General features: G+C 47.4%; 1 protein-coding gene across 13 annotated transcripts in view; it reads right to left on the reverse strand.

The window, feature by feature from the left end:
• Positions 1-24,116, reverse strand: part of LPP (LIM domain containing preferred translocation partner in lipoma) — a 332,936-nt gene that overhangs the window by 300,115 nt on the left and 8,705 nt on the right. For 9 of the 13 annotated variants that reach the window (XM_058422021.1, XM_058422025.1, XM_058422019.1 and 6 more), the window contains exons 2-4: positions 13,688-13,963; positions 11,409-11,488; positions 11,225-11,330 (exon numbers count right to left, since the gene is read on the reverse strand). The gene's annotated coding sequence lies outside the window, so the exon portion shown is untranslated. Of the gene's footprint in view, positions 1-4,441; positions 5,618-10,664; positions 10,715-11,224; positions 11,331-11,408; positions 11,489-13,687; positions 13,964-24,116 lie in introns of those variants that run through there. The other 4 variants (XM_040074760.2, XM_058422024.1, XM_040074753.2 and 1 more) reach the window with 2 other exon arrangements.

Raw genomic sequence — 24,116 nt, forward strand, 5'->3', positions numbered from 1 at the left:
AAATGAGCAGAGATAATGGGCAATTTCAGATGTTCTGAACTCAGGTTTCTCTCCTGCTGGAACAGCATGCCGTGACAGTGGATGGACTGAGCTCCAGAGATGCCCTACCCGTTCCCACACCTTACACTGGCTACAAAAGAACTGCGTCTAACTAATGTGCAGCTAAAAAAGAACCAGAAGGATGGGGGGACTACTTTGTGGGGAAAATGAGGAGTTGGAATGAAGATCTGAACAGGATCAACAGTAAAAGGAGACAAAAAAAATAAATGGGGATCAGACACAAGCCTCAGATAAAGATAAGCAAGCTGGAAGTACATTCCTACATATGCACACACAAATCTCTGATTTGCTGTCTGAGTCTCTAGGGGACTAACTAACTTTGTGGGTATAAAGTAGAAGATGACAAGCTGCTTATGCACTTGCCTATTAAGGTTTGGCAGTGGAACACAGACAGGATGTGACCACCCAGCACCCCACCACATGGGGCATTCAAACCTGGCCAAGAGGATCTTCCAGCTCTGGACCCCAGCCAGAACCAGTACACACCACTCAGAGATGAAACTGGTACTTCATACCCTGGGAGATGACTAATTGCAGTAGCTGAGTTATGGCATAGCTTTTAACACACAACGAAGAGACATTAAGGTCATCTTGACTCTCATGTTCACCACCCCCTCCCACAGCAGACTTGCTGCTCTTTTTTTCCTCCTACTCCTTTTCTCACTTTCTACCCTCCCCTTCAACATTCTTTCCTTTCAGGTCTTCTCACCTCCCTCCATACCCATTTACCTTCCTCTCTCTATCCACTCCTCCAGCACTTGAAAAATCCTTCTCATCACCCACAACTCCCACAGCAAAAGCCCTTCTCTTCCAGGAATCTGCTTTATCTGGAGTTTGATCTCCAGCAATTACCTGTGCTAACCCTTCCACAGACCTCAAGTGCACATTTGTCTGCCTGTCTTTACAGAATCTTTAGGACAAGGATTGTCATCTTCCCCACTTGTAAAGCACAGGATACATTTACTGGGCAATTAAGTGATAATTAAGCTACCTCAGCATTTCAGGGTAGCTCAGTGTGGGTTCCCTTGGTGTTTGCCTTCCCTCCACTTCAAACTAATCTACCTGTAAGACTTTTTCTTCCTTATCTCTGTTACAAGGTTATCACTTGAATTTATCTCCATTTTTTCAAAAAAAGTTGAGAAAGGGAGGTGGGGAAACAAAGGGCCTTTACCAGCTCAGGTCAACCTCAGCTCAAACCCTGAGATGTAGAGGAGCTTGTGGGAGGCACCATAGGGAGAGACCACAGCCAAAAATAACTCAGTGGGATTATTTCAAATTCCACATCTCACATCTGTTCAGTCTTCAGTAGGTTTTTGGACAAGCAGACACACAGACGGTTTGGTGAGGGAGCAGTTATTAAATCTACATCCAATCCCCCCAGCTGAGTGTGTGCCTGCCTTTGGAAGGAAGCTGGAAAAAAGACTAGTAGACCGTTGAGATGCAAAACTGGAGTAAGGAAATAGAAATTACAAAGAAAAGATTACCCACAACACACAGGGTGTCCAGAGGTCACTAAGAAGCAGCCTGGAGTTCAGTGAATAAAAACAGGGAAAACAAAACCCTCCACCCATGTCAGAGCCCATGCACAGAACTGGGCTGGTTGGTTGGCAACCACAGCTATGCGGGACGGGGAATTTGCATAACAGGTGGAGCACTTCTCAGGAATCACGGTGATAAAACACTCATTCAATTAAAATAAAAGGGCAAAAGTACTTGCTAGACAGTTCACTGAGTTGAGATATAGAACCAGCTTTCAGCATGAGAACCTAAGCTGTCTGGGGTTTCTGCTATCTGGTTCCCTGCACTCCTCCACCACACGGATTTCACCCCATCTCCCCACACACACCTGCTCCTCAGCTACATGAGGACGTTGCTCCAGTCACTTCAACACACCCATCCCCAGTGCCCTCCCAGCTTTTGGAAATACTTCACTGGAAACATGTTCAGAAGCCACAATCCTTCTCCATCCCTAACAGCCTTTGCAAGGTTATCTGTTGCAGCTTTCTGACACTCGCACATCTGGGCAGTGAATTAGCTGATAACTAACAAAGCACTGCAGGAAGCACACGTGTCAGGAAGCCTATGTGATAACACCACTGTGCTGTGAGAAACCTCATCCAGATCCACGGGAAAAATTACAATTTTTGTTACTGGTTTCATCTGAACTCGCCAGCTACCCTCAAGACTGTACAGCAAGCAGGAATGCCTCCAAGCAACTAACAGCGGGGGCATTCAAATCCCCCTTGCTTAGACATGGTCATCAAATCAGCAACAAGAAAGACACAATGAAAATTAAGAAAAAAAGTCAATCAATCACCTGAAGAAATAACAGGAGACCATGCAAGAACACCAAGCCAACAAGCACCCCTTCCTTCACACGGATTGCACCTTCCTGCATAGCAGCATTTCACCCAATAGAGACGGAAGAGCTGGTGCTTAATGCTGACCCTGGAAACTTGCCCAGAAGTTTTTACATCGCTCAGCCCCCTGTACATAAAAGGGCAGCAGTGGTGACACTCCTGGTGAACTCCTGCTGGCCAAGCTGTCTGGCAGGTATAGCTAAAAAAGCCAGGTTTGGAAAATACTGCCTTTTTGTAGCTTATCTCAGTGCAGACAGCTGCCTCACACCTCTAGAAATAGCAGGATTTAACAGCGATGTTTGCAGGGACAGATTTTGAAAGTTCCATCTTCTAAGAAACAACCTACACATTCAGAAACAGGAGGCCAGATTTGTTTTGATACTGGAACCCCCTTCCATATGCTAAGCATACCCACGGATTTGCAAAAACCCTGCTCTGAAAACGGGATGTTCATTCAGCAACAGGCGACAAGTAACTTGCATTTGCCTTCCTATAGAGTCTGTTCCCAGCACTATCAGTAGCAAAGAGGCAACATGATTAGGCTGATACTGCCTTTTGCTGAAAATTGTTGGCATTTTAGAAGCAAAATAGTGGTGGAGGAAAGCATTAAACACTGGAAAAACAAGACTAATAACTTAAATTCAAATACCCCACAGGCACAGCCGATCAGCATCTCTCTGCTGTTCCTCTTAAGGTGGAGCAAGTCAGGATCAGATCCCAAAGCACTGTTTTGATTTGTTTTGAGGAGGACAAGGACTGAGTCACAAGATTTACTCCTGGGTCAGTCCCACAACTGCAAATCCCAACTCCATGAGTCTGGAGGAGCTTCTTTCACTTCCTCAACTCTATCATGCTGGTGAGTGTAATAGTGATAATGCTATTTTCCTACTTTTCAACAATATCAAGCTTTTTTAGATAAAAAGCATCAAATTCCCACGTATTTAACACTGGAAGTGCTAATGCTAAGGATGTAAATGGCTCTGAATCTAACAGAGCCTTGCAAAATTTCCATGGTACCACCTTTTACTAGCAACTAGCAATAGTTGGACCAGTTGGTTACAGCATCTTCCTCATCAAGAAATTTTTAAACTTTTTTTTTCTAACTGAATGAAGGGGTCCCAAAGACAACAACCTGCTGTGAAATAACCAAAATTCCTATGCAAACAACTCATTAGAGGAGCTCAAATGCAATTTAAATTACTAGTTGTTAAAGTGCTCCTCAATTTCATGGTAAGTTTCCAAGCAAAATTACATGCTATGTACTATTTAATTGATTGTTTTCTACTTCTTAACACCCATTTATTCCCTCCTCCTGTCCTTTTCTTAATTTCAAGGGACGATAATGACTTTTCAGGGAAGAAAGGGGAACAGCAAATGGAGTTGAAGAGGGATTTACCTGAAGAACAAGGATGTAGGAGGGAAGTGGCTGCCAAAAATAGGCAGCTTCACCAGAACTTGTCCCTCTGATGTTTTTGCAGTAGGGGTGTGAGACAGCACAGCACAAGGATTCTTTTCCTCTCCACCACAGGCAGCCAGGCTTCTGAAACCTGATATTTCTTTAAAACATTGTCCTCCCCCACCAGGACAAGCAGTAAGAGCAGTTAACTATTGAAGGACATCAGTGAAACAAGAGCAACCCATTTCCTCCTCCTGGGCACGTTAGTCCTTGAACCAATACAGTCACTGGAGGCAAACAAGTTGTTCTCACTTGGAGACCTCATCCCAAATGCAAATTCCTAACTCACAGGAGCAAAGTTCCCCCCCAAAGCCGACTGAAGAACTGGGCTGTGAGTGAGACCAACTGCTGTGTGACCAGCTGGTAGAGGAGAATGTGTGTGATAAAGCTAATAACAACAGACACTTGTTAAAAGCCTGCATTCCACTCAGATCTCAGGAAAGTTCAGCCATACAATTAGGTGAGGTGCCATCTGGAAACTTCTAATGTAACAATACGTGTTGAGATCATGTCACAAACTAGCAACACAGATCGACTTCATGAAATACTCAATGCCTCTTGGTTTACCTTCAAGCAAATGATGCAGAAATATTTTGTGCTCAGAAAAGTATGACTTTATTAGAGTAAGATAGATGGGTTTCACAGCATCGTTCTGCCCAAGGCAGCAAAGCACCCACCTGTCTGCAGGAGCTGAGCACAAACCATCACATGAAATACAGAGATTTGCACTTTTCCCAAATCTGACACACAGTGCCCTAATTTCTATGCCTGCACACCACAATAACACCACTTTCCTCAGCCTTCAGGCATAATTTAGAACTTAAGGGATCTGAAATTTTGCCTAAAGAAATGCAAAGTATAAGATGTGCAGAGGTTTGTAACCTTCACCCCTTCCACGCCCACATGTGCTAGTCCTGTGCTACCTGGGGCAGCTTCTCTTACCTGCCATGGGACACACGCACCCAGCCTTTAGTGCATACTGAGCTCCCTCAGAGCACTGAAATCACAGCGCTGGTGTAACCCCTTTGCAAACAACGCAGTGCCAGCCCTGGATTGATCAGGGCAACAGCCAGGATGAAGGATGGGCTGTGTACCAAACCTCCCTACCTGACAGCTAAAGCAAGTCCTTTGAGTTTAATACATCATTAAAAGAGATTGAGAGAAGCTAAAGAAAGGCAGGCATGGAGCTCTCTGAACGTTCTTGAGGGCCAGTGCCATGGAAGGCTTCTCAGGCTGGAGTGTTTACTAGGTGACAGGCTAGAGGAGGAAAAAAAAAAATCTTTAGACAGCTGTATTAATTTACAGGTCAGCCCTTAATGGCTCTGTTCCTGGAGCAGGAGAAAATCCTTTGTGGATCCTGGATAGCATCAGTGGTCAGTGAATCTGCTCAGGTCCTGGAGAAACACCAGATGGAGAGCCCTGGCAGCCTGCAGTCCCAGCCGTGGGCATCGCCTCGTCCTCCAGAGCTCCCCCAGCTCTGCCCACACCCGCCAGGAAAGGGGGGCACAGGCAGCACATGGGGAGCTCATCTTTTACAGTCTGTCCAGCTCTCAAGTCACATCCTCGCAGGGGTGAGGTGTTGCACAGAGAAGAATCAGCACGTGAACATTAAGAGTCACAAAGCGCTTTCCCAGACGTGCCAGACTAGCCCTGCCCAGAGCACTGGCTTACAGCACCCAGGCATTGCTCATCCTTGTCTTCCAACAAACAGCACATCCTGGTGAGCAGGAAAGGGAGGAAACTGCGAGGGGAACAGAACATCATCATTTCCAGACCCACCATACTGGTCCCAAAACACCAAGCTCAGCCACAGGCAGCTGGTGAAGCCCAGATGTGCCACATCCACGTGCCACCAGAAGCATGGCCATCACACAGGGCCACGTGCGCACCCGCAGAGGCAAAGCACAGCACGCAAGGAGCAACACAGACCACAGTCCCACTGCCAGAATTCCACAGCTTGGCACCACCATGCACGACAGAGGATGAGTGTCTGCTGGAGGAGTCGTCGCGCTGAGGCTCCAGGTGCTGTGACAGCTCCATACACATCCCCAGGGCCCTGTTTCCTAACCCATCACCTCCCCTGCCCGTTCAGGCTGAGCATTCTTCAGGACAGCAGTTCTTTCCTTTGCACCAAGCTCAGCCCAGCCAGGCCCTGACCCCAAAAGCTGCGGTAATCCAATCAGCCTTTTGAAACAACAAAGATTAAAATGCAGCTGAACTCGACAAAGCCCCAGCATGTTGCAGCCACAGAAAAGGCTCCAGCAATCCTTCATCAATTTTTGTGGTGGAGTGGTTTTTTTATCACACATCCATCCTCATGCAAACTATCTTTCCCCATTCAGGACAATCCAGACAGTTTTGTACTTCAAGGACCCACTGAAAATCCACATTTCTGGATAAAGCAATGAGTATTAAGCCCTATTTGAAAGGGCAAATAAAAATCAACAAGAGGTTTAACTTTCTAACAAAGGTTATAAATTTAAGGCAGAGAGTATGAAGCAACAGGTCTGAAGATGCCTAAAAATACCAGTTAGCTGAGAAGATACAAGGATTACTAACCAGCATTGGGAACTATAAAAGGGTTTTCATCAATGCCCCTTCCAAAGTAAAAGGATAAAGTGCTGCGCTTTCCATTTGAGGCACAGAACTGCCTGCTCCATGACCCCCAGAGCAGTGTTAAAAGCACTCTGTACATGTTACATGCTCCAAATGACAAGAGGAATGCAGGATGGTGGATCTCTGCTCCAGATTCCTCAGCACAGTTTTAGCTGCCATGAATAAAACAGGAAGCGGAGCATCTTCCAGGTTCCCCCTATACCCGACTGTCTGGATGAACTGCAGCTTCCTTTCAGGAAATAGAAAGGAAAGAGCAGGAGGAGGGGGGGAGGGAAGGGGGGGAAAAAAAAAAAAAAAAAAAAAAAGCAGCCAGCCACAATATCAGACAGATTAAAAACTTAACACTAAGGAAAACAGAATAACAGGACAAAAAGAGACACTCAAACTTTATCCAGCTAAACTTCAACTAAGAGATCAGAGTTAAATATTAACATTTGAGAGAAATATACCTATGTGTTATGCAGCCTTTTAACACACACTTTTGCTTAAGAGACAGAATTCATACTTAAGCTATGTTTTCCTTGCTGACCACATGAATATATCCTCCTTTAACTCTACAGTGCTCTGTTGCCTTACTGCACTAACCAGTGAAACTAGAAGAAAAACCATGACTGAATGGGAACTGGCTTAAATTATCTTTATTCCTATTCCTGAAGAAACATTTTGCCTTTGAGACCAATCCACTAAGCCAACTTTCCCTGCTACAGAAGGTTTCATTGGGTCCCTCACTGTTGATCCACATGCCTGCCTCCACCAGCAATGCACACATTTTGATGCAATCCATCTGACTAAACAAAACAACAAAAAAATCCCAAGTTGCTTGCTATAACAGCAATGATGCACTTACCAGCATTCAGGCAAGCTCCTTTGCTAACGTGCCTCCCTCTCGAGCACATCAAATTTGGAACAAGGTCCAGGAGCAAGAGAGAACTGAAAACTGACCACAACAAGCTTCCAAAACAAGAAAGGGGGGGGATTAAAAAAAAAAAACCTTACTACAGGAATTCAAATCCTGCTTCCACCAGACCCTGAGTCACCTCCCCTCCCTTGCAATAGATCAGAGCAATGGGTAAACATTTCCAAATATGGAGATCAAAACTCCAAAGGATGTTAAAAAAAAAAAAAATCACCCTTCTCTCCCTGGCTTTGGCACAGGGATGACTTGCCCCTCTGAAGCATGAGCTGAGCACTTTGCCTTTGCTGACCTACACACAGCCTGGACATGGGGCCACACATAATCACCTTCAACTGGGCTTTGGAGGCTTCTGGCATGATGGGTGAGCCTGCATCTCTGTCCCCTACTAGGGATGCACAGGAAGATTCAATGGGAGCAACTCCAGGAGTTGTTGTTGCTCAACCCCTGCAACAAACTTCTCTCTCATCCCAACTAACCAGCAGAAAACCTCCTAGAACTACTTTTCAGAGTGTTCTCTGAAGGCAAATAGGCAGATTCAGGCTGTAGTTATATCAGCTTGGCCCAGAAAAAGGCAGGCTCAACCATCAGTCACACCACATCCCACACTGCTGCTCACCTGGCACAGGGAAATCTCCCCTGACCTGGCTCATCAAGCTAGTGCTTTATAAAGAGCATGTATTTCAACTCGGGTTATGGAAAAAAAAACCCACAAAAACAAAAGACAGCTCTGCAGGAAGGCACAAACTGAAGGACAAGACGAGAGATCCCTGCACGTACAGGGAGCCCCAGGATGGCAGCACCCATCAGTCCCTGCTAGGACACACAGCACTGTACACATGTCAGGTGGGAACTGGGGAGCACTCAGCCTTCCTACTCCTGCAAAATGGACTTGAGTGTCAGTGCTCAAACCCACAAGCCAAGTTTAAGAGGCAGTTTTCTTAGAAGGCAAAATCATCCCTGCAGAGCCTGCATGCACACCAGAGCAACATCCCCATGCCAGCACTGCCACAAGCATCAGTCCTCAGCAGCAAAGGCTGACCTGCAGGCAGCAGGAGCTGACTCTGCCTGCCAGCATGGGACAGCAACCTCCTGGTAGCTGCAGCCGCCGCTCCAGGGGCAGGCAGCCTCTCAGGAATGTGCACAGCAGGACATTTTCAAGGCAAACAGGCTGCCGAGGCAAGGCAATCCAACCAGACCAGAGTGATCCCCCAGCACCACCCACAAGATGCTATTGAATTTATAGGGAAGGAATTCCAGAGCTGACTCTGCCCATGTATGGCCAAAACAAACTGTAAAAAAGCGACATTAAAGTACATCTGGCTTTCACTGGTACTGAAGCACAAGCTTCGGGAGGAGCTGAAATCCTGCAGTGGCAGAGGCTCTGCAATTACCTCCAGGAACTGAACAGTGGTCAGGGCCTGTGGCAGCAAGAGTTTAGCAGCCACAGGTGACAGAAAACATTTAAACCATTGCTTTAAAAGGTAACAAAGTTCTCTGCCTTTTAGAATACACCCACACTTAACTCTGTTATCCATCCACTGCAAAAGAAAATCAACCTTGCCAGGCAGCACCAGCACACGTTCATTACGCTGGTGTCATAAAGGCAGCTTTAAAGAGCCAACAGTCCAAGTGGCACTAAGTGGTACACCAGGACAACCTCAATGCATTGCAGCCTGGGACTAACTCTCCATGGGTAGCTGATTAATTATTTTTCCAAAAGCCCACTAAAACCTCCTACAGGAGCTGTGCGCCCCAGCCAGCAGCAGGGTCACCCAGAGATTTCTCCATGGTCAAAAACAGGAGATACTCTCAAAACTAATGTAAAGTGTCAGGTCTGTGCAGGTTTTACCAACTCTGACTCAAGCTTTCAAGCCCTTCGCAGAAAACAAATCCCAAGGTATTGCTTTTTACAAGGACAAACAGTGGAATGAAGTAGAGAATTGTCTACTTCATTCTTAATGTCATACCTGAGTCAAGGAAAGGAACAAAAGCATGGCAGGGGAACACCTGGAAGAGCAAAACCCCATCACAGGCACACACCAGCCCTTAGAGGTCTGGTGTCCCACCAGAGCTGACGAGATCACAGCTCTCCCTAAGAGTTAAACGCCACCACCTTGCCTGCCCTGCCAGCAGGGAAATATTAGCTGTGTCAGCGCGAGAGGCAGAGGGCTTACGGAATGGGAGAGGAATGCAGGCTGCAGTGGCACACATGGTGGGGACAGGGACACGAAACCCAGGGGAGTGAGGGCTGCTCACGCTGCCTTTGCCTTTGAACAGGGGTCAGGCAGGGTCCGTTTTATGGCTCTTGGGGCTGAAACCTGGGACTAATGCTTTTGTGCCCTTAGAGGAACTCCCATTTCAGCAGCAAAGAGAGCTGTTAAGAAGGGGTGGGAGTGCAGGGGGTTGAGCAGATGAGGACAAGCCATTTCCCAGCTCCTGGCAGGCAGCCCAGCACTGCTTTTCAGCATGTGCAAGTTATCCCCATCGAACCGGGAACGAGCGCATGTCTCCTCTGCTTGCTGATGAGATACCCACAATATTGCTGCTCCCTCAGCTTGACTTCCCCCAGGACAGCACTAGGATCTCCCCTCCTTTTCCCAACTGAAATGAATTTGTACCCCCTCCCTCGCTACCATGCTCACTTTAAACAGAAGCACCTAAGCACCTGTGCTCAGCAACTCTGCTTCAGAACACCTTCCACCTCAAACAACACAGAGGAGAGAAACCAGAGGGATGGACACATCCATGTCCAACCTTTGCCTAACCAGGAGCTACACAGCTACACAAATCCTCCTCCTTGCCACAGCACTAAGCTTGGGAAGTGAAATCTTGAGGGCCTGGGAATAAAATCCAACTCAAGCCTCCTCAAGTTTGTTATAAAGCAGCCACTGGGTCAGGGGTGGCTAATTTAAATGAAAAATTACATAAGCAGGATGACTGAGAATATTTGATTCTTAAAAACATTTTGAAAGGGCAGAGAACAGAGGGACTGCTGCAGAATCACAGGGACAAAGGCCACATAATGCAGACAGCAAGGACCAGGGATGCTCAGACATACACATGCAGAACCACACACACAAACACCTACTCCTCCACCGTGCACAAAGGCAGATTTAGGACTTGCAAGCTGAAGTCCTGCAGTCAAAAGCCAGCACAAATGTTTGTGACAGTTCCACAGGCAAATGCAAAAACCGGGTGCAGAGGAATAAATATAGAAAGAAGTCAGGCAGGCAAAGCAGGTGCTGGCTTGTAAAACCTTGGCCAGAAAGGCTCCCCAGGAGGTTGAATCTGGTAGTTTTGCAACAGCTCCACAGAAAGACAGAAGAGACAGAAAGAAAAAAAAGAGAACATGAATGCATATGCATTCTTTAATCGCCATATATAGTATATACAGACATTTGGTATATACACCCCCAAGCTCTCATATGCCACTGTATAGTATATACTATATATGCGTTGCCATCTTTGTTTCCATGTGCCTACACTTGTACAGCCTGTGTCTGTGTGTGCATTTGTCATTACCCCCACATCGCCTCTCCGTGCGTGCTATGACACCACACACTGCACCACAGAGCGTGTCTAAAGCCTCAGCACCATAGCCTGGGATAACTTCTGGACACTCACAGCCTCTCACTGCTGAGCCCTTCCCCACCAATGCCTCTGGGTGTAAGCACCACCAGGGAACCATCAGCTTGTCTTGTGTTTTCCGGTGATCCCACTCTCCCTCCAAACTTCCAGAGCCATGAATAAGGTGCCAGTGTCAGAAAAGCCTGGCATCCTTCTTGTCCCTTGTGCCTGTGACTTGTGTTTACATACCAGTTCTCACACTGCACAGCTTTACTGGTGGGATGAACTCAGAGCAGGGCGTTTGGAAACACGCAGGGCTCCACCAGACTCACGACTTCAGGTTTCTTTTCCAGCCCTGAAAAGAGAGACTTGAGTGATGCACACTGGAAGGGCTCCCAAACAGCTTGTCTCCAAAGCCAGCAGTTTAACCCACACAGTTTCTGGGAAATGCAGCATTTTCCTCCCCAGCTTTCTTAAGCAGAAGTGTCCATACTCCTGGACTCCTTTCAGCACCTGCAAAAGCAAGACCCACCACCCTGAACTGGGCCAGTGACCAGCAATGACCAGAAATGTCAGCTGCCAGAGTCTGGCCAACAACTCACTCCTCCTCAAGTCACCACTCCTTTACTGCTCTTAATGCCATTGAGAAGGGAGAGGGATAAGGACACACCAAAAGAGCCAGAAAATAAGAGAACAGGGGGAACCATCGCTCATCTCTGGCCTTGGGCACAGTGACGGAGCTAGGAGGTGCATTCAAGGCATTTTTAAGCTCATGGGGTTACCATTACTGTGAGCAGAGCTACCAACCCTCCCCTTCAGCACAGCCTTTTCTCTCTGGAGCTCTGTACAATTCCCAGCGGGGATTATCTCACCCTTTCCTGAAGCTGAGAAGCAGACACCACATTTTCTTGATGGGACCTGCTCAATGCTGCGTTTTCCCCTTCTGCAGACGATGAAGTTGCAGCAGAGGGGACAACCAGGCTACGTGGCCACCATTTCACACATGGCATGGGACATGCCTGGACACATGTCAGGGTGCATCCTACAGAGACTGGCAGCATCTGAAACGCACACTCCTTCCTGTCCCGGCCAGCATCCTGTCCCAGCCACATCCTGGTCACCCGAAAACCCTAGCTCTGCCCATGACAAGCACAGGCTTGTCACTGCAGATCAGCAGAGAAAGTTTCTGCTATTTGTTGCTGTCACTCTGGAAAAGCTCAGTTCAGACTTGTTTGTTGTACCTGTGCTGTTCCTGATGGTGTACATGAGCCCCCAAATCTACAAGGAGCAGAATATGCTGGTGGCTCATGGTCCAAGCCCGTCTTCCCTGTCACACGGTGAGATGGCTTCCTGCCCTTCCAACACCCCTTGTCCCTCACACAATGTCTGAGGCCACAGCAACAAGGAGAACAACAGGGCTTTCGCCTCTCCCAGCAGTGGCACATGCACATTGTGCCAACACCACCACAGCACACTGAGCTTCATTCTGACCCAGCTCAGTCCCATGGTCCCTGTGCTGGCACCCAGCCCGGATTCCCCACAGGAACAGGCAGGTCTGAAAGTCCCCAGGACCATCAGAGCTCCCCTCAGGCGTTATGAGGACAAAAACAACTGGAAATTGCAATGGCCTCTCCCACTCACTGCAGGGATGAAGATGAGTAACTGCAGAGGTTTATTGTTGATGAACTCAGCCAAAGAGCAATTTCTCTCCATCCATCAACGAGGAGACAAGTACAAGCAAATATTATGGTTGTGCATGTTTACTTTTCATTTTAAAATGATGTAGAGTTACATACAATTTAGGTCCTTCCCACAGGCTCCTGGCAAAATGCCCTTCGGTCTTATCTGCGAAAGCAGAAGACAACAACACTCCCCTCTGATTCCAACACTACTTTAGCTCAACTCACAACAGCACCTCCAGAAGCTCCAGGTAAGACAATACTTCTTCGGATCCAACCTCTGTTTAAAAAATCTTGGCTCAGGATTGCCTCTCACCAGGTTTAACTCACAAAATGTTTACAAGATCAGTGATAGGACTTGGCCAGTTGAACGGCATCTTCCTGGCTTTGCTTCCCACCTCAGCTGTCTCTGTCACCTGTGACTGGGGCTGCTGCAGCAAAGGTGAGCAGGACACCACATACCCTCCCTGAGGCATCCAGCTGAAAACCTGCTGTGAAACCCTCTCAGCAGCAAGTAGGGCCCAGCACCCCACTGATGCCCAGGCAGGCACTCCAGGAACTCCCCCCCAGCAGGACATCCACAGGTGAGCAGCACAGGGACAGCCTGACTGGAACAGCAATATCCACCGGAGCCAGTCTATCAAACTACTCCATTAAAGACAAAACGATCAGAAGCATTCACTCACTGGCTGAAACAATATTGATGCTGTATTACTGACAGTAACAATCAATGTTTCTCAAGAAAAAAGAAAAAATGAATTTACCACACAGCAGAGAAAGCAACTTCTGTTTGCAGATTTAGATCTAAAACCAGTAGTTTACAATGCCTGAATTTAAGCATCAGTCCCATGTTATGGCTTGAGTTGTCTTAGATGGTTCAGATTTTTCAGGAACGGACAGTGGAAAAACCTCTGCAAGAATTCCAAGTTTCAAAGAGCAGCAGTCAGCACTTTCAAACTAACATAACTCCGCAGTGGCCACATAGAAATGGAAGTAACCAGACACCACAGCCCCTTTAAATGAAAAATCTTACCTGTGAAAATGACTTCAGCTAATTACACTTCTCCCAGAACAGCCTGGATTGAATGGCATCTGTTTTTCTGACTACTCAAAAGCTGCATTCACTTTTAATCTCCTTTACACTTGAAAGTGTAACCAATATTTAGAATCTATTTATTACTATTATTATCTTTTAAATCAGCATAGCTGTACTTGTTGAAGCCCAAGTGCAAACACCAGTTGAAGTAGGATAAAGCAGCCTCGTGCTGGGATCCTTTGTTCCATTCCTTCATGAAGCAGATGGCTCAACCTGACAGCCACAAGGAAAATTGTCATTTTAACTGTTCCAGTCACCAATTTTTAAACACAGACAAGCTCTCAGCCAGTCACCCATCAGCAAGAACTGACATGGGTGTCCCCCCCTTGATTGGCAGGTGCACGAACAGTTCCCCAGATGCCAACCTCATTCAATCTGACCTTTTCATTTTAAATGAAAACCACTTAAAAGCCTGCCCTGTTCTGACATATGTCTTTTTATGTCTTTCCCACTCTGTGCCAATATATGTGTTACTTGCTGGCCAAAGTTCCCAAACTCAGAAATCTCACGTTATCTCCTCCATCTCCTCCACCCCCAGAGCCCTGACCCTCAGGCACTCTGGGCACTGCCAGCACTGAGGGAGCTGTCTGAGGTCTCCACATTCTCGACATTGGAAAAATCAGACCCCTTTCACGTAAATCTCAATTTGGAGTCCAACTCTGACTTAAAACTCAGCTTATATGCATTGGTAGCTTTACACCTGAACACAGCCATACATAGAGATCTTTCTACGCTGGGACAGAGACACACGGAGGATCTGGCCCTGAGAGTTTTCTGTGTTTGCATCTGTGCCTCAAAGGTTTCATGGATTAAAATTAAACTGCTCAATTCAACAGAACACTGCTGAAGTTATCTAACAAAAGGATCACACGAGACAAAAGCTGGGGATGTGCTTCCCCCGCTCTGCTGACAGCACGGCACCTGCTCAGGGAGTCACCAACACAAACAGCCCGGCTGCTGCCTTTTGGGGTGTCAGATCCTGCGCTGGTGAAAAGCGGTGACTCTGTGAATGGTTTCAGACTGCAAGGAAGCACACACCCCTCCTGGACAGCCCTCAGGACAGAGCTGCTTCCAGCCCCACCACAACCCCATGTGTCAAAATTAGCTATAACGGGGCTTATCACTTCCGAGCTCCTGGTCCAGCCCTTGTCCTGGAGGAAAGCTGATGCTGACCGCAGCACAGACCGTCAGCCTGGGTGGGGAAAATGAGCTCCCATAATAGAGCAAACGCCCTGGCAGCCCCTGCGTGCTGCAGAGTGCAGAGCCTGGTGCTATAAGCATTGTCCCAAGGTCCTCCAGCAGTGCACAGTGGGCTCTGGGACCAGGATACACAGTTCTGTCTTTGCTGTCTCACTTGATTTTCAGGTTTGTCCTGGTGTTCATTGAATGTGACTAAAACAAGAGGGGAAGTGAGTTAGGAGAAGAGGGGGGAAAAGAGAACACTTCAGCACAGCAGCGCAGAAGGGATGGGATCCAACTCTTCCATAGATTGCTGTATTATAGGAAACAAAAAGCTCATTTGGAGCAGAACAGATCTAAACAGCAGCTAAGGAAGCTGTGAGACAGCCCTACCTACATCATCCCAGCAGCCACACTGAGCTCAGGCCACTGGGCCACGATGGTTGGGAACCAACCCAAAAGCAGAACTGGCAACACTGCACTGCTGTTATTTCAAATGCCCACGGACAGCTAGAAAAAAAAGGGTGGCTAAGGAATGAGAGGAATCAGCATGTCTGTGGCAGAAAAAGCCTGCAGGTCCCATGCTGGAGTAACCTTTCAGCAGTTCCCATCACTGGCAGCAGCATTGCCTGTGATTTATACGTCTCTTAGTGACACCAGGATTGGATCCCGTATTTTCAAGCACAGACTACTGACCTCACGCTGCTCACACTCCCTCAGTTTACTGGACAAGGAAGACTTTCAAGACAGCTTCAGTGAGTTTTTATTTTCATATTTTCCTTTTCCCCCACTGTTTCTGTGTGCATTTCACTAAGCCTGGTCAGAGACACCCTGAGCAAGACGGGGGGCACTTTCATTTTCTCACTCGAATACACCCCAGTTCCTTGATCAAAGAAGGACAATCCATTACACAGTATCAGGGTTCCAAACGTCCTGGGTTTCAAACAATGGGTAAGGTTTTTCAACCCAAAACATTAAAAATGTCATTCCTTCACTCCCCAAGGAACGGCCATCCTCCCCAGGCAGCACCAGTAGTACAGTGCCCTAATACACCTCCTGTGTTGTAAGGCGCTCGGTCAAGAAAAACACACTGACAGTGCCCAGGAGCACAGGGGAGCAGAGCAGTGCTGTGCCCCAAGGCAGGAGCCCAGCTCAGGGACTCCTGAAGCCCATTTTTACACTGAAATCTCCTATGGCAGTGGTGGCATACGTTTGCTGTGCTAAGTCTAAGTGCTTTATTGTAACATTTTATAATAAAGCGTAATGTTACTTTAACCATTTTGGTTTTAAATGGCCACAGTTTTAAGGCAGATAACATCTTCTCCCAGGTTTGCTCAGGTGCCACCACAATGAAACCCTTGGCAGCATGGCAGGCCCTCTTATCATGGTCCCTCAAACCATTTGTAAAATCAGCTTGCGAAACTTAAAGCCTACATGACCAGACAGTCTTCCTGTTCAAGGCTTACATTTTTGGCCAGATCATTTGAAAATAGCAACAAATAGCTGGCAGACAACTGGATTCCACACTCCCGTGCCCACGTGGTCAGGCTTGGTATTTTTGAAAACATTATAATCCATCTTTAAAAAAGCACAATCAACCAGGACCAGTAAATCTCTCTGGTTTAGAAATGCTTGCTCGTCCAAGCATTAACCATCTCCTTTGACCTTTATACCTTAATAGCCATCCAGGACTGGCCTGCCCCATCTCAGATTTACAACAAATACTTCCAGGTGGGATGAGCATGTATTAAAAAACAACAAAAACCAAAACTTTCTCAGTGTTGCTGCTCCCCTTTCCAAACAGCTTCTGAGAGAGGCCAAAGAAGCATATTCCTTCAAGAAAAAAAGGAAAAAGTTTGGATGGGGCAGAGAGGCTCAGGTAAACCTGGACATGTGGCAACCACCCAGCAGCATGTGGCATGGCCTCACCACTGACTGCACCTCATAAAAACATTTCTGTTTTTAACAAATGTTTTTACTGTCACAAATAGAATAATAGGAAAAAAACCAAGGGGTTTTTTTCCCCCTTACAAGAAATGAGTTGCAAGCTGACATTTCCCTCAGAAAGCTCCATTTTGAGAAAGGACCCACTTGTTCCAAATATAGATACAAATTTCTGGAGCAATTTTGACAAGCCCTAATACCTGCTCTTATTACATCTGAAAAGTTCGAGGGCCAGAGATGCCTGTGTATGCATCTGCCTTCTGAACAAGAGAGTACCATTACTTCCATCATAGATGGGGATGGAGACACGCAGAAGATGCATTAAAAGGCTGGTTTAATTCCTAAATTACCCTGAATTCAGCTGGAAGCCAGACTCCTGTCTGAATTCGGCCCTTATGCCAAAGGAATAAAAAGAAACAAATAGTAGGGGCAGCACTTGAGGCTCTGCTTTATGCTTTTCCTCCACGTGATGGAGAAACTGGGCTGCTCCCACAGAGTCCCCTCTCCCAGGTAGGGATGGGGAGGGACAATGGCAAAGGTGCTGCCCTTTCTTTTGCTATGGGTGACAGCCTGCTGTGACCACCACACAGAGCCCTGAACCTTCACTGCAGAAAAAGCTGCTGCCCCTCTCCTTCCCCAAAAGACACCTGAACTTCACCATCACCAACCCTGGGGTGTGCAAACCCCGGCCTGACACCAACAACCAGAAAAAAAAGGAGAATGAGAGGGTCTCCTGCACTCACAACAGCACGACAACAGGAAGGAAGGGCAATCCCAATGCCCCAGCTCAGCAGGACCATGCACATGCTATCCCACAGCAGAGCTGCCAAACACCCATCCATCCAGCACAGCAACCTGGTGATCTGCCTGCAGGATGGCACACAGCTCCACGCACTGCCCCTGCATGCCAGGGAAGGACCTGCTCTCCCTAAAAAGATGACAGAGGTGGGGACAGCACATGGTTGCCTGGCACCCAGCCCTGTACATGTTCCCATCATTCCAGCTGGGACTCGGGCACAAGCAAAGGGAAGGTGGCAGAGCTTGGATACCCCTTCACCACCTTGTACAAGAGAACCAGCACACAGACTTCCACAAGAATTCTGTGGAATATTCCCCCACCAAAGGAGTTTAATTAATTGTCTGTAAAAGGAGACTGATTTATCACTTAACTTTTCAGCACAGTAAAGGCAAGTATTGTCACACCTTTACTGTCCTTACAAATAGATGATAAAAAGGATTTATACCTTCTGTGGCATTTTACCTTGACCTGGAGAAGTAAACATACTGGACTTTCCCTGCATTTCCTTTATTATTTGCCTAGAGCACCAACAATTACTATAAAATTACACCCCTGAACCTCTATGATTTGGTTCACTTTGCATTCCTGTTTCTCAGTGAAAAGAAAGAGGCTTATGGTTTGCAAAGTGGCAAAGTTAGCAATAACACATCTCTCAGCACCCTGGATCTCACCAGTGCTCACAGGAAGAGATCACGCTTCTTCCCATGTACCTGATGGTTTCTCAGCAGAAAGTTTTCTTGGCTACTAATTTTCTGTGTTCTTCCAAGAGTTTGCCACGTGATAGCCTCCAACCTGCTACACCTGAGCACTGTATTTTGGAAGAGTACAGCTCCACTCATTTCAAACATTTGCTACAGCGTGTGATCGCAACATCACACCAAAGGTACAAACCACTCGAGACCAGGAAAGGTCTCTTCAGCCTTCTTCTGTCTCGCTGTGTGATTCACAGGAGCACCTAACAGCATAACACCACCATCACACCTGTCTTCACCTACTCCTACCCTACCATACTAAGCTTGTCAGCAGGAATTTTGTTGACACCATTTGAAGCCAGCATTTGTTACTGAGCCAAGTATTTTTATTTTTTACTTGGTGATGGGGGAAAAACAGAAAGGAACCGTGGAAGTTTTAGAGGCAGAGATCTCTCCAGGACTTGCCAGACAGTGTTTTCAAAGACTGAATTGGCACAGCACCAAGGAAGTCAGCATTCAATGGGCAAGCAAGACCAGCTCCATGACAGCCACCAGCCAAGCTCAAAGAGCATTAGTGCCTGTAGTCAGGAAAACAGAAGGCAGAGGAGACAGAAAGACTAACACTGCTTCTGTCACAAGAGGTACAGACATATGCCTGGTCACCACCCAAGAAGGAAACAGAATAAAATGAGTGGGGACCTTGATGAGCAACTGCAGCATCTTAGGCATCAGCAGCGAAGCGCAAGTCAGCACATGCCAAGACTGACCACACACCAGTGTGAGATACCACATTTGGCCTTCAGCCTGGTAACAGAAGACACGGGTGGGAGCAGTGTGGGAAGAGCTGGCAAGCAAAGGCTATGTCCTATCAGGGCTGTGAATCTGCATGCTGCACACAAGGGCTCATAGCAGCCTCGCAAAAGCCATTTGCCCATAGCCACCATATAAACAGTTACAACCCCCAGAAACACGGCTGACCTGACCACCAGGTCTTTATCAGAATTCACAGAGACCACAGAAGGTCAAGAGAGCCATCACCCAGGAACAGAGGACAAGCACAGTGAGCTCAAAGGGAACCTGACAGGCCAAAAATGACTGCAGTCACGGAGGACCGGGGAGAACTCGCTCATGTCACCCTCTTTTTCTGAGGCACTCAGAGGCAACAAAGCCTCTGACCTTTGATTAAACCACACTACTCTCACAAGAGGGGGCAGCTTAGGGGCTTAGGAACTCAATAAGAAACTATTTATCTCAAGGTCATCGGTTCATACCCTCTTCAAGTTCTTTTTTCTTAGTCAATTAAAACAGGAGACTTGATCTGCATTAAAAAACCCGTTGCTAAGGGCACAGCCAGAAACTGCCTCATCAAACAGGCAGATTAAGGAAATACAGCCCCTTTGCTGCTCCCTGCACATGCCACAGCAGAGCACAGCAATTTTGGGAATGTTCCCTGTGTGAAGTGAACACAACCCACTTTTATACCCAGGGTGGGAAAGCAAAAGGGGGCATTGCAGATGAGGGGGCACAGCTGCCACCACCAGCCCCTGCAGCAGCCCAAACACATCCATTCCCAGAGCATTATGAATGGAGCTGATCCTGTCCCAGCCTCTGAGCCCACTCCTGAGAGATTCCTGCCCATCCCTGTACCATTCCTTTGAGAGGACAGATGTTCAGCCAGTGACTGCTGACCAGACAGCCATTCCTCCTACCCCAGCTGGTGCTCAGTGGCCCAAACCCCACCATGAGGTAACGGTGAGGATAAACAGAAGGCTGGACAGGTGCTGCTGCTTTTCACATACGGAGCAAACAGCAGTGGCAGAGCTCCAGGCCCTGCTTCCAGGGAGCCCAACCACTTCGGACTGGACGTCTTTCAGTCCTCAACCCAGCAGTGCCATCAGCCAACCCTTCCCATTTGCACTGAAGGAGCACAAACACTTGCATGGACACTCAGAAACAGCCAAAAAAGGAGAAGATCCTCTGAACCCCTCCTTCTGCAGGGACAGTCCTGTCGAGGCAAAAATTTGACAGAAGCAGAGACTGTGCAAACAGAAAGGAAAGGGGGCATCTTCTACTGTAGTAGCAAGCCCAACTCCACAACACGAATCGAAGTTAGTGTATATCTGAAACCAATTACTGAGAGAAACTATCTAGGAACTGGGGTTCCTGGTAGTGAGCACGCACGCACATTCAAAACCTTTTTCTTCTTCTTGGTGGTTTTTAGCCCATAAAAAACCAAGATAAAAACAAGCTCTGGCACACAGGGCACACACACTTCCTTCTATCGCCTTTAATGGCTTCCCACCAAGAAAACACATCCTCGATCCCAAATGTAATTATTAGCATCTTAACATTTTTAACAACCCTGTGCTCCGCCTATATTTATCCTTTGGTCCAACAGCAGACAAAGGATTCAAGAACAAATTCTCTGTGCACCAGGATGGAGCTGCTGGCCCTGATGAGGCCCTCCCATACGTCAGGGCCAGTGCAAACATGGCACAAGCAAGGGGTTTGGAAACAAATAGGAAGTCAGCATAGTTTTGTTCCGTTCACCAAAGATGGAAATTATTTTGGAAAAGACTACATACCCTTTTGGCTTTTAATTAGCAGCAAACCAAGTCCACTCTGTTCCTATGAGCAGGAAACTATTAGGGGTTATGGATCCCCAACCAAGGAAAACAAATCTGTATCAGTCCTTCACCCCCGGAATAACTTCTGATTGTCAAGCACAGTTACCAGGGGAATGAATAGCTTCTCCTGCAAGCTCCTCACTCAATTAAACTAATGCAGATAAAAAAGCTGGGCAGCAGCTGCTGGCAGCACGGGCTAGAGTCAGATGCACTCACTTGGTGCAGCAAAGCGACTGCAGCAGGTTCAGAGCAGTGAGGGACAGGACAAGCAGCCCACAGCCCCTGTCATCACAGAAGACACCCAAGACTTGTCCTTGAGGTGCTGAATGGCAAAACTTGGTGGGGTCTGTGCCCTGAGGAGACTGCAGGATGTTTTAACCACACAAGAGTATTCAAAGCCGTCATTCATATTTCATGGAGACTGACGAAGAACTGAGTGGGGAAACGCCTAAGGAAAGTTCTTTTTTTATTAGTAATCCAGAACTATCCTACTGCTGCCCCAAGCATTTCACTTTGCAGCTTTATAATTACAACTCTGCCTGGAAAATCAGGACAGCCACCCAGCCAGAGCATGAAATAGAGGCCAGGAGAAATGAGTATGATCCTCAGTCCTTCCTGAAGACTTCTTGAACGAACTGGAGAGTCCAGAGACAACTCCAGAATAAATCGCCACTTTCTTGCCCTCAGAGGTGTTAAAGCTTGCAACTAAATGTTGATCTGGGGAAAGAGAGGGAGGCAAGTGAAGGATGCAGGCCAACCAGGAGCATCATGACTTTACACACGAGCCCCAGAGAGGTGGGCACATCAGCACATGGACAAATGCATGCAGCAGACAAAATCCATAGCTCCCTCCTTTCAACTAGGCTTTAATAAAGTGGGAGTGTATAAACATACTGCTAAATCCCATTCTCCCTCACAAACAAAAGGAAGTTGTGTCTTTGATGTCAGTGGAAGCCCAGCCCAGCCCTCACACACTATGGCAGAGCAGCCTGAGGCAATGGCAGCAGGTGCCCTGCTGAGCTGAGCCCACACAGCCACCAACGGGATCTTCTAGCAGGTGTTACTGGAATCCTGGGCATCCCTCTAGCAAAGTGCAATGATATTTAACTTCCTTATGGGCTCTGGAGGCTGCCAAACATCTGTTGGGATTAGCTAGTTCATGTTTGAAAAGTGCACACAAACGCTCAGATAAGGAAGGGGCTGGCCTATTTATGGATGCGAATGCTGGACCAAAACCCAAACCCACACGCTGTATTTGCACATATGGCTGCATCTCCCCTGACACATCTCACTTTTAGGATGGAGGCATGTCCCCTGTAGCTTACAGCCTACTTCTGGTCGCTGATAACTTCAGTGAGTCATATTGCTCCCCTCCTCCACTTTACCCCATCCAAATGCACAACCGACTTTTGCTAACAGGCTGGGCCATCGAAGATCTACCAGGAGCCCCCAGATGGGGGTTGCCCTTTGCAGGGGAAAACCACCTTCCCCCAAGCTCCATCCCACACTCTGGAGTGCTGCAGATCACACTCACAGCCCACAGACCTCCAGCAGACTCCCAAGCACCCAGCTGCAGCTGATCAGCCACCCAAATTCCTCGTGGAAAGGGACTTCACAAGTTTCATGTTTCTCTTGGGTGTCCCTCCCTCACACAGAGGCCTCCTGTGAGTAAGGGCTGAGGAATGAGACAGCAAGCTGCACAGCTCAGAAACTGCAGCAATAAACAGCCGTGGGGGAGATAAACTCCCCAGGAAGGAGGGGAAGAGCCCAAGTATGTTCCAGATTGAACCATGAACATTTGGTAAAGACACATTAAGTGGCAATGGCTTGCACTGGCAGAGCCACAGCAGCCAGTTCCCATGACCCAGAATTGCTTTGCACCAAGTTGCAAGTCCTACGTGTACAGCTTTGCTCTGTCAGAAGCTACTGCTTCCCTTTACTCCACACATTTCAGTACTTATCAGGTCTTTATCTTAGTGACATTCTGCTAACAAACACTTTTTACATCCTTTTGATCTTTGCTCATAATCAGTCACTGTGCTCACAAGTCAATCATTCAGCTCTTCTCTCACCATTCTTTGTTTTCAGCTCCCAGGGCAGGACCTCCTCAGACCCAGATGTCATTTCATGGGTGCAGCCTGTGCTCGGGTTCACAGGAATTTGATGCACACTGTTTGCCAGACTCACAACTGTCCTTTAGGTAGCAAAACAAGCACCAGGCACAGCCCAAGATGCTACTCGGTCAAATTTAGAGCTACGGACAACACAAGAAAATGTTGGCTATGGGATATGGAAGCAAAAACAAAGGACAAAAAGAACCCAGTATACCAATACCATACCCAGAATTAATCATGGCTTTCATTAGATGGATAGGTCTTGTCTTTCTGGAGATCAAAAGCATCTGGAATCACTTTCACTGTACATCAGGTAGAATTTGCACAACTAAAACACACAATATATTTCCATTATAGCAGGTGCCTCTACCAAGGGAGTTGAAACTAAATGAGATGAGCCAGTGACTTTCTGATAACACAGCTATCTTTGCACGTCCAGCTCCACCCATGAAAGTGGGCACACCCTTAATCAGGCATGAATCAAATCACTTGAGACACAAGAAATTTATCAAGAGTTGTTAAAAACCCATCAGGTTGCTCATGTCTCACTGCACTCCACGGGATGGGGAACAGCCAACACAGGCAGACAGCTGCCCTGAAGTCAGCAAAGCTGGAGCAGATCACTTTCACTCAGACTTCTGGCACTTGACAGGACTACCCAAGACCTAACACACCACCTCAGGTGTGCAAATGAATACAGACTGGAGGCTTGGGCCATGGCACCCAGGGAAGCAGGGTGATGTGGATACAAGTAGGAGAGCACAGAGAGCAGCCTGACCCCAGACAGGGTGAGGACAAGCAGCACAGATGATCACCGTAACACACTGAAGCAATGCTCTCTATCCTATCCCGGGGCAGAGCACAGAAAAGCAATACACTCGAGCAGTGCAAAGGTGAGGGGATATCAGGCCACCTACCCTGCATCCTCAGAGACACTCGATACCCAGCTGTAGGAACAGTGCCCACAACACACTGCCTGTAGGCTGTGTGGGCAGTGAGGGCATGGAGTAA

Source organism: Hirundo rustica, chromosome 10 (assembly GCF_015227805.2).
Source record: "Hirundo rustica isolate bHirRus1 chromosome 10, bHirRus1.pri.v3, whole genome shotgun sequence".
Lineage (NCBI taxonomy): Eukaryota > Metazoa > Chordata > Aves > Passeriformes > Hirundinidae > Hirundo > Hirundo rustica.